General features: G+C 44.4%; 3 non-coding genes across 3 annotated transcripts; all 3 read right to left on the bottom strand.

Moving 5' to 3' along the window:
- Positions 1–1,198: 1,198 nt before the first annotated feature.
- Positions 1,199–1,270, bottom strand: TRNAP-AGG. The gene has a single exon. It is a non-coding gene; the product is annotated as a tRNA-Pro (tRNA).
- Positions 1,271–5,633: 4,363 nt separating this feature from the next.
- Positions 5,634–5,705, bottom strand: TRNAP-AGG. Its single transcript has one exon. It is a non-coding gene; the product is annotated as a tRNA-Pro (tRNA).
- A 1,088-nt stretch (positions 5,706–6,793) lies between these two features.
- Positions 6,794–6,865, bottom strand: TRNAP-AGG. The gene has a single exon. It is a non-coding gene; the product is annotated as a tRNA-Pro (tRNA).
- Positions 6,866–11,087: the final 4,222 nt, after the last annotated feature.

Genomic DNA, 11,087 nt, shown 5'->3' on the forward strand with positions numbered 1-11,087 from the left:
CCACCAGCCTGCTACTCGACTCGTCTGCTGCCTGCCTCCTGACTTCGGCTTGCCTGTGACCTCGTCTGACCTCCGGTACCTGAACTCTGCTTTGTTGACCATTTCTCGGATCGACTCCTGGACTCTGACCTCTGCCTGCTTGACCTCGTCTCTAGATTCTGGCTCTGTTCCTAGCCTTGTTATCACCTACACTCTTCTGGTCCTCCTTGTTCCACCTGATCTCCAGTCTCGAACCTGATCATGCTCCCCTTCTGTCTGTAGGCGCGCCGGACTTCCACTCTCCCAGGAGAGGCCCACCTAAGTCCAAGCGGCCCGGGTCCCTACGGGCTCCTCCCGGGGGGGACCTCGGGCTTCCAGTGGTGAAGCTCTTCCTAGCCTCTGTCTCCTTCCGTGCTCCACCCCCTGGGGGGAGTTTACCAGGAGGTGCATCTCCACTGCCACAGGACAAGAGTCCACCACCGAGCGCAACATACTATACCTGTAAGGGGGGATGAAGTGTGCAGTTGCTTTCCCCAAGGTCACAAAAAGCGTAAGGGTTTAAACCCTGGCTTTTAGCCTACTGCTCAGATCACTAGGCTACACCCACATATTGAAGGACATAAGCTCTAGCTATACAATAAAAAAGTTATCAGCCTAATGAAAAGGCAAACAAATGAATGAAACACCAACAGTGTCAAATTCACTCTCTGTGTCTGCAATCTCCAAATACATTGTGGTGCTTCTCAGTAGTATTTACCAGATCCCCTCTTTCTCTCGAAGCAGTTACATCACTTTTCCTCCTTGCTGTCTTTCAGCATAGAGGTAACTTCATAAGGAAAAGACCAAAAACAGAGGACTTGTCAGATTTTGATCTCTCACTGGAAGAGCACAAAATACTTAGAAATGTAATCAGAGACCAAAAACTGTGGTAGAAAGATGCAGATGTAGTTCCAAATGTATTGGGCACCACCGGGCTTGATTAAAATGAACTTCCAAGCAAGCATTCATATGTTGCCTATACATGTTACACCCATGAGCTGCAGAAGGAAGGGGTGGGGAGCTGATTGTGGGGACTAAGTATTTGTGAAAGGTGACCAATGGCAGGTGTAAACCACTCACAAGTGCAGACTGATTAAATATTCAGAGGGCGCAGACTTGCTAACACTGTAAGTGCCAGAAGAAAAGCTTCACAGAAATACAAAGATAGTCAAAAAAAAGAGGGCTCGTCCGGGATTTGAACCCGGGACCTCTCGCACCCTAAGCGAGAATCATACCCCTAGACCAACGAGCCAGCTGTGGAATAAGTTTTCCAGTACATTATCTGAAAATACAGATGTTGTCTTGGCTGCCACATCAGCAGAGCAGAGACTGAGATCAAATTGCACTGCACTGAACTCTAGTGTCTGCTCACAGACAGTAAGGAAGCAGAACTTAATGGCAAAGTTCTTCCAAGAACGACAGAAATCACTTAGGTTTTTAGAGGTCTTCCATTATTGTCGCAAATCATAGAAAGCCCAAAAGAGCAGGGTAGTTATTCACCCCTTTGAACCCCAGACTTCTGCAAGAACAGGAAAGATTTCAGGCTGTCTTTCCACTTGCAATATTTTAACAATCAATAGATGTGAACGTTGGCACATACGGCGTTTGCATGAAAGTGGATAAAAGTTTACTCAACGCACAATTAAACTCTGGAATTTGTTGCCAGAGGATGTGGTTAGTGCAGTTATTATAGCTGTGTTTAAAAAAGGATTGGATAAGTTCTTGGAGGAGAAGTCCATTACCTGCTATTAAGTTCACTTAGAGAATAGCCACTGCCATTAGCAATGGTTACATGGAATAGACTTAGTTTTTGGGTACTTGCCAGGTTCTATGGCCTGGATTGGCCACTGTTGGAAACAGGATGCTGGGCTTGATGGACCCTTGGTCTGACCCAGTATGGCATTTTCTTATGTTCTAAAGGGTGAATATGACAGGATTGAGCAAATCATGCTCGACATGTTTCGAGTTCTGACTAACTCTGAGACCGATGCAAAAAAAAAAAAAGCACAGAAAGCGAACGCTGAAAAGTCAGCGCCCACTTTCTTAATGTGTGCATGGCGCCTGCAAGGGGGGTGCCATGCTATATTGTAATTAGGGGGTTGCGTTAGTATATCGGTGTCTGTCTTCACTGTGGCCAGCTGTTTTTTGTTTTAACTTTTAAAAGAAGTACGGAAAAGCAGTTTTTTTCTGCTTTTCTGTACTTTTTTTCAGTGCGCTCAGCTATTAACGCCTGCTCCAGGCAGGCGTTAATAGCTGAGCAATAAATGTGCGTCTGAGACGCACATTTGCATTGGAGTGAATGAGTAATAGCCTCATTCACATGCATTTGCATGTGATGAGCGCTATCCCATTCACTCCGCGTCGGACACGCGTTAAATAGGCGCTACTCCCCTATTGCATTAGGGTGTGGATGATCGCCTATTTAACCCGCGTCCGACTGCGGGTTATACAGTGCGCTCGGCTGAGCGCACTGTATTACATTGGCCCCTCTGGAGACTGAATGGGAGAACTGTCAGGTGAAGCTGTGACGGGCACCGACTGCTCATAAGTTTCAAACCCAAGCTCTTTCAGGTTTTCATCTGGTATTACTCCATTGATCAGGACCATTTATTTATTTAACAGCTTTTCTATACTGACATTAAAATACACATCATATCGGTTTACATTGTAACAAAAAAGGTAGAAAATACAATAAACAGGGACGGGGGAGGAGGGATAACAAAAAAACAATAGAAAGACAGCTCTAATGGGGAGCTTGAGAGAAGGAACTACACACAGTGCGGGCAACTAAGGTTAGAGGGAAAGAACTATTTACAGTGGTAGGGAACTGCGCGAAAGGCACCTGCGGGGGGGGGGGAGGGGTGGAGGGAAGGAGGGGGAGAGGTATAATTGCTCTAGGGGAAACCTAGTGGGAATGCCAGGAATTTAGCTAAGGGAAAGGGAGAGGGGTAAGCAGGGAGAGCAAGGGTTGTTAATCTGGAAATGCCTGGCGGAAAAGCCATGTCTTTAGCATTTTCCTGAATTTAAAAGGGCATGGTTCCATGCGGAGGTTGCATGGTAGCGAATTCCAGGTAGTTGGGCCAGCTATTGAGAGAGCACTGTCTCTTGTTGCTGTGAGTCTGGCCTTCTTGAGGGGAGGGACTTGCAGAGTGCATTTGAGGTTTGATCTGATGGGGCGATCAGCTTGCATGAGTTGGAACGGTTCACTGAGCCAGGGGGAGTTATTTTTGTAGATAGATTTGTGTATGATAGTGAGTGTTTTGAAGAGGATGCGGGATGAAATAGGAAGCCAATGTAGCTCTTTGAGTATGGGGGTTATATGGTCGGTTTTGCGTGCATTACTGATAATCCTTGCAGTAGCATTTTGCAGCATCTGTAGTGGTTTGATGGTGGAGATGGGGAGGCCTAGGTATAGGGAGTTGCAATAGTCAAGTTTAGAAGATATGGTGGCCTTGGATGACAGTTTTGAGGTCATGTGTGTGAAGGAGGGGTTTAAGCTTTTTTAAGATATTGAGTTTGTAGAAACCTCCTTTTAGGACGGAGCTGACATGTTTTTTTAGGTTCAAGTGAGGGTCGATTAGGACACCAAGGTTTCGTACAGGGGGTTGTGAGGTGAGGGATATGGCAGAGGAATCATTGGGGGGAATGAGCTTAAAGGTTTGTTGGTTGTGGATGAGGAGGAGCTCAGTTTTAGATGAGTTGAGAGCAAGTTGCAGGGAGGTGAGTAGGGAGTTTATGGATGAAAGGCATTTCTCCCAGAAGTTGAGGGTTGCGGATAGAGACTCACGGAGTGGGATGATGATTTGGACATCATCTGCATAGATGTAGAATTTGAGGCCTAGTTCAGATAGATGATGGCAGAGGGGTAAGAGGTAAATGTTGAAGAGGGTGGAGGAGAGGGAGGAGCCTTAGGGCACTCCTTGTGAAAGGGTAAGTTGAGTGGACTCGGACGTGCCTAGTTTGACCGAGAAGCGTCTGTTGGATAGGTAAGAACTGAACCAGAGGAGGGCAAGGCCAGAGATGCCAATATCGGTTAAGCATGACATGAGAAGTTTGTGGCTTATCATGTCAAACGCCGCAGAAATGTCGAGGAAGGCAATGAGATGATTTTGACCTTGGTCGAGGCCAGTGAGGAGGAAATCTGAGAGGGAAAGGAGGAGGGTTTCTGTGCTGAGATTTTTACGGAAACCGAATTGGGAGGAGTGAAGGATATTGTTTTCTTTGAGGTAGTCCATTAGCTGGGTGTTGACTACCTTTTCCAGGATTTTAGTGATGAGAGGGAGGTTAGAGATGGGGCGGTAGTTGGCAGGGTCATTGGGGTCGAGGGTGGGCTTCTTGAGAAGGGGTTTAACTATTGCATGTTTTAGAGAATTAGGAACTGTACCGGTAGATAAAGAGCAGTTGATGATCTCTGCTACAGGTTTAGCAATGGTGTTAGGGACGGAGATGAGGGATTTGGTGGGGATGGTATCGGATGGGTGGGATGCAGGCTTGATCCTTTTAAGAATGGATTCAATCTCCTTGGAGGAGGTAGTGTCGATGGTGTCGAGTGAGTTTTTGGGGGTGGAGGGGTGATTGCTGGTTAATGGGGTGGTGGGCATGGGAGAGGTTGCTGGGGGGAATCTGAGAAGAAGGTTGGCGATCTTGTTATGGAAGAAATGAGCTAGTTCTTCACATTTTGCGCTGGATTCTTGTTCAGTGATGGTGTGTGTGGGAAGTTTGGTGAGAGCTGCAACATAAGAAAAGAGGGCTTTGGGGTTGTAGGCATATTGGTGTATCTTGGAGGCGTAGTAATTGCGTTTAGTTTGTTGAATGGCGAGGCAGTATGTGTGCAGGTATGATTTATAGGCAGAGGAGTGTTGTGTGGAAGGATGTCTGTGCCAGACTCTCTCTTCCATTCTGAGGTTATGTTTCATTTGGTGCAGTTCAGTTGTATACCAAGGTTTGCTGTTGGAGGGAGTAGAGCGTTGAATGCGGGTGATGAGTGGGCATAGATTGTTGGCAATGTCAAGGGTAATGTTATCCCAGGAGTTGAGTGCAGCTTCGGGTGAAGAGCAGTCAAGGTTAATTAGGGATTCGGCGAGTGCTGTGGTGAGCTCTTCGGATGAGCAAGTTTTGCGGTAGGAGAAGGTGTTATTTTGCGGGTGGTGATGGTGTTAATGGAGAGCCAAGTCTCGATAAGTGAGTGGTCAGACCTCGGAACGGGTGTATAGGTGGTGGGTGAAGTGACTTGAATGGGGGAATTGATGAGGATGAGGTCTAGGGTGTGCCCCACTTTGTGTGTGGGGGCGGAGATGATTTGGGTGAAGCCTAGAGCCTGTAGTGCCGCTAGGAAGGTATCACAGGATGATGATAGGGGTGTGCAAGAGAGAGAGAGGACTCTTGCAAGAGAGAGAGGACTCTTGAAGTGATGCTGAAAAAGATTGGGGCCTGATGGGGACAAAAGCCCAGAGTCACCTGCATACCCTTGTGAGAAGCCCCTCCTGTATGTGCTGTTCTAAATGTCCTGGTGGCTGCCTCATCAAGGTCAAATTGATTTGATGTACAAACTTTTTCATGGATGTGATAATTTAGATAGGAAATCCACAAACCTTGAGAAAAGTTTAGCATAAAGAGGGCTCGTCCGGGATTTGAACCCGGGACCTCTCGCACCCTAAGCGAGAATCATACCCCTAGACCAACAAGCCAGCTGTGGAATAAGTCTTCCAGTACATTATCTGAAAATACAGATGTTGTCTTGGCTGCCACATCAGCAGAGCAGAGACTGAGATCAAATTGCACTGCACTGAACTCTAGTGTCTGCTCACAGACAGTAAGGAAGCAGAACTTAACGGCAAAGTTCTCCCAGGAACGACAGAAATCACTTAGGTTTTTAGAGCCCTTCCATTCTTGTTGCAAATCATAGAAAGCCCAAAAGAGCAGGGTAGTTATTCACCCCTTTGAACCCCAGACTTCTGCAAGAACAGGAAAGATTTCAGGCTGTCTTTCCACTTGCAATATTTTAACAATCAATAGATGTAAACGTTTGCATGAAAGTGGATAAAGGGTGACTATGACAGGATCGAGCAAATCATACCCGACATGTTTCGAGTCCTGACGAACTCTGAGGACTGAATGGGAGAACTGTCAGGTGAAGCTGTGATGGGCACCGACTGCTCATAAGTTTCAAGCCCAAGCTCTTACAGGTTTTCATCTGGTATTACTCCATTGATTAGGACAATGCATGCAAGAGAAAGGACTCTTGAAGTGATGCTGATAAAGATTGGGGCTTGATGGGGACAAAAGCCCAGAGTCACCTGCATCCCTTGTAATACAACCTTTCCGGTTGTATTAGACCCGTATGCACCCCACTCCTAGTATTTATGTTGAATTACTGCATATATATAAATTATTTTCATTTTTGCTTAATCACTAATTCCATATATATATATATATATAGAGAGAGAGAGAGAGAGAGAGAGAGAGAGAGTGTATTATCCACCTATATAGATTATTCTCATCCTTGTTTCATATATGCTTTAGTCTTACGTGTTTTATGTAAAGCCTGTTGCTGCATTATGTTCCATTGTAAACCGAGGTGATGTTTCAAACGTGCCGCGGTATATAAAAATCCCTTAAATAAATAGATAAATAAAATAAGCCCAACCTGTATGTGCTGTTCTAAATGTCCTGGTGGCTGCCTCATCAAGGTCAAATTGACTTGTACAAACCTTTTCATGGAAGTGATAATTTAGATAGGAAATCCACAAACCTTGAGAAAAGATTAACATAAAGAGGGCTTGTCCGGGATTTGAACCCGGGACCTCTCGCACCCTAAGCGAGAATCATACCCCTAGACCAACAAGCCACATAAAGAAACCATATGCCAGATTATCTTCTAAAATTACAGTAATTGTGCTATATGCTACCTTAGTAGAGATACATATAAGACTTGTTATATATGGGATGTGGATTGAGTGTGCCTTCATACGATGCTAAACTAATGTTCAGCTATCGTGTCTGTCAGCCATGTTCGGGCTTCAAAATCATTAGGCACCTCAATGTAGTTTTAAATTGATGTTTGTGTCCACTGGTTTGCGTGCTCATCAAATTATTGACTTATATGCAAGCCACTGCTCAACTTATACTTGCGAGTGTGTAGTCGATCTTGTGCTGCCGACACCAAGGCGTTTCGGAGCGGTGCTCCTTCTTCACGGGCTGTGCTTTGGCAAGAAGGACTGCTCAAACACTGTGGCAACTATATAACATGAAAATAAACCATTACTTGACATCCTAAAACTAGTGACATTCTCTGTCACTTAGTAGGGTTGCTCTGATCTAAGAATCGGATACATACTTGTTACGGTGGCTGGACCAAGAACTGTGGACTCCGGCGCTGAGGATGCAGAGAGTATGCTCCGCTATAGGGTACAGAATGCTTTCTTGTTAGCCTCTCAAAAGTGAATAAACAAGTTTATTCACTTTTGAGAGGCTAACAAGAAAGCATTCGACTACACACTCGCAAGTATAAGTTGAGCAGTGGCTTGCATATAAGTCAATAATTTGATGAGCACGCAAACCAGTGGACACAAACATCAATTTAAAACTACATTGAGGTGCCTAATGATTTTGAAGCCCGAACATGGCTGACAGACACGATAGCTGAACATTAGTTTAGCATCGTATGAAGGCACACTCAATCCACATCCCATATATAACAAGTCTTATATGTATTGTATATAGTATCATGTTATAAAAGTTTGGGTAATAATTTCAGGTAACCTTAGTAGAGATAAACATAAGAACATGCCATACTGGGTCAGACCAAGGGTCCATCAAGCCCAGCATCCTGTTTCCAACAGTGGCCAATCCAGACCATAAGAACTTGGCAAGAACCCAAAAACCAAGTCTATTCCATGTTATCATTGCTAGTAATAGCAGTAGCTATTTTCTAAGTCAACTTAATTAATAGTAGGTAATAGACTTCTCCAAGAACGTATCCAATCCTTTTTTAAACACAGCTATACTAACTGCATTAACCACATCCTCTGGCAACAAATTCCAGAGTTTAATTGTGCGTTGAGTGAAAAAGAACTTTCTCCGATTAGTTTTAAAATATTATACTGTACTGTTCTCTGATCAATACTCTCCAATTTTTACCAAACCTGAATTTTCCTGTGATATACTTCAAAGGACTGCAAACATTACTTGCTTTTCTGAGGATAAGGTAGCTTGAAAGTATCTTTATCATATCACTGTGCTACGGGTCTTCATGCCAAAAAAGCATGGCAATTATGGAGAGTAAGGGACCCACCAGCACAGCACCTTTATAGGTGAAAAGGCAGCTTCTTAGAAACTGAAAAGAGCTGATTTAAATGGGTATTTTCCATCAAGGGTTTCCCGTTGTTGAAGCAGACAGCCATGATGGATATGAAGGCTTATTGGTTAAGTGTAGTAACCGCCACACCAGCAAGTTACTCCCATGCACTCTTTTCTTCATTTCCATCCTCTTTCCTTTAGGAATCCACAGTGTTTATCCCATACCCCTTTGAACTCTCTCACTGTTTTCATCTTCACCTCCTCCTCCGGAAAGGCATTCCAGGCATCCACCACCCTCTCCATAAAGAAATATTTCCTGACATTGGTTCTGAGTTATCCTCCCTAGAGTTTCATTTTGTGACCCCTAGTTATACAGATTTCTTTCCAATGGAAAAGGTTTGTCGAACATGCATCATTAAAACCTTTCAGGTATCTGAAGGTCTGCATCATATCCCCCCTGCACCTCCTCTCTTCCAGGGTATACATATTCAGATCCTTCAGCCTCTCCTCATAGGTCTTTTCATACAGACCCCACACCATTTTGGTCTCCCTTCTCTGGACCTCCTCCATCCTATCTTTGTCCCTTTTAAAATACGTACTCCAGAACTGAACATAGTACTCCAAGAGAGGCCTCACCAAGGACCTGTACAAGGGCATTATCACCTCCTTTTCTTACTAGTTATTCCTCTCTATGGAGCCCAGCATTCTTCTGGCTTTAGCTATCGCCTTGTCATATTGCTTCACCATCTTCAGATCACTAGCTACTATTACCCCAAGATCCCTCTCTTAGTCTGTATACATCGGTCTTTCACCCCCATCACATACAGCTTTTTTGGATTACTGCACCCCAGATTCATGACTCTGCACTCCTTGGCATGAATCCCAGCAGCAAAGTCTTCAACCACTCTTCCAGCATTCTTAAGTCTCTTCATTCTCTACTCCTTCTGACGTCTTCACTCTATTGTAGATCTTACTATCATCCACAAATAGAAAACTTTTACCTTCTATCCCTTCCGCAATATCACTCACAAAGATATTGAACAGAACCGGTCCCAAAATCAAACCCTATGGCACTCCACTTTACATAGTTCTCTTTAGAGTAGGTTCCATTTATCATCACACGCTGTCTCCTATCAGTCAACCAGTTTGTAATCCAGGCCACCACCTTGGTGCTCACTCCCAAGCTTCCCATTTTATTCACAAGCCTCCTATGCTGTACCATATCAAAAGCTTTGCTGAAATCCAAGTAGATCACATCAAGTGCTCTTCCTCGATCCAATTTTCTAGTCACCCAATCAAAAAAAAAAATCAGATTTGTCTGACAGGACTTCCTCTAGTAAATCCATGCTGCCTCAGGTCTAGCAACCCACCGGATTGTAGATAGTTCACTATCTTTTCCTTCAGCAGAGTCTCCATTAATTTTCCCACCACCAAGATGAGGCTAACTAGCCTGTAGTTTTCAGCCTCCTCTCTGCTACCACTCTTACAAAGCGGGACCACCATCGCTCTTCTCCAATCCCATGGCACCACTCCCATTTCCAGGGATCTATTGAACAGGTCCTTCAGTGGTCCCACCAGCACATCTCTGAGCTTTCTTAGTATCCTAAGGTGTTTATCATCTGACCCCATGGCCTTGTCCACTTTCAGTTTGCCTAGCTCCATCCCCATCTATGGTCTTGTTAATCAGTAATGGTCCTTCTCCAGGGTCTTTAGTGAATACCAAACTGAAGTATCTGTTTAATATTTCTGCCATTTCTTTATAACTCTCTACGCATTGCTCCTTGTCACCATTCAGTTTCACTATTACCACCTCTGACCTCCCTTCTTTCTCTGAAGTATCTCAAAAGTGTTTTTGTCTCCTTGCTTTACTGCTTTGGCCATCCTTTCTTCCCCTTGACCTTTTGCTTTCCTTATTTCTTTCTTCGTCTCCCTCAGTTTTAACTGATATTCTTCCCTGGGATGCTTTATACTTCTTGAGTGCTATTCTTTTTGCCTTTAGTTTTTCAGCCACCTTCTTATAGAACCAGATCAGGTTTTCTCCTTGCTCTTGTTTGCTTTTCTAACATAGAGATTTGTTGCCTTTGTAATAGCTCCTTTTACCTTGGCCCACTGTTGTTCCAGCTCACCCATTTTCTCCCAGTCTTCCAGTTCTTCCTCCAGGTACGTCCCCATTTTGACAAAGTCCATATTTTTGAAATTCAAAACTCAGGTCTGCATGTGACGTCTGTGTCCTAGTCACAAAAATCGAACCATATCGTCTGATGGCCACTGTTGCTCAGGTGAGCTCCTACTCGAACATTAGAAACCTTATCATCTTTAGTGAGCACCAGCTTGAGGCTCACACCCTCCCTCGTGGGTTCCATTACCATTTGTTTGAGCAGAGCCCATGCAGGGCATCCACTATCCCTCTACTTCTGTTAGATTCTGCAGAAGGAATACTCCAATTCACTTCCGGCAGATTAAAATCTCCAACAAGCAACAATTTGCCCTTCCTTCCCGCCTTTGCGTGTCTTCAATACGTTCTCTGTCCTGTTCTTCTGTTTGAGTCATGCCCTGTAGATCACACCAGTAAAAATGGAAGCACCATTTTTTTTTTTTTATGACTGTCCACAATGCTTCTTTTCTACCCCATGTCCCTTGAAATTCAGTTGCTTGGATATTGTTTTTGACATAAAGAGCTACTCCTCCCCTTTTTCTGTCCTTTCTTAGCAAGTTATAGCCCGGTATGGCCGCATCCCAATCATGAGAATCAGTGAACCAGGTCTCAGTAA

The sequence above is a fragment of the Rhinatrema bivittatum genome, chromosome 9, assembly GCF_901001135.1.
Source record: "Rhinatrema bivittatum chromosome 9, aRhiBiv1.1, whole genome shotgun sequence".
NCBI lineage: Eukaryota > Metazoa > Chordata > Amphibia > Gymnophiona > Rhinatrematidae > Rhinatrema > Rhinatrema bivittatum.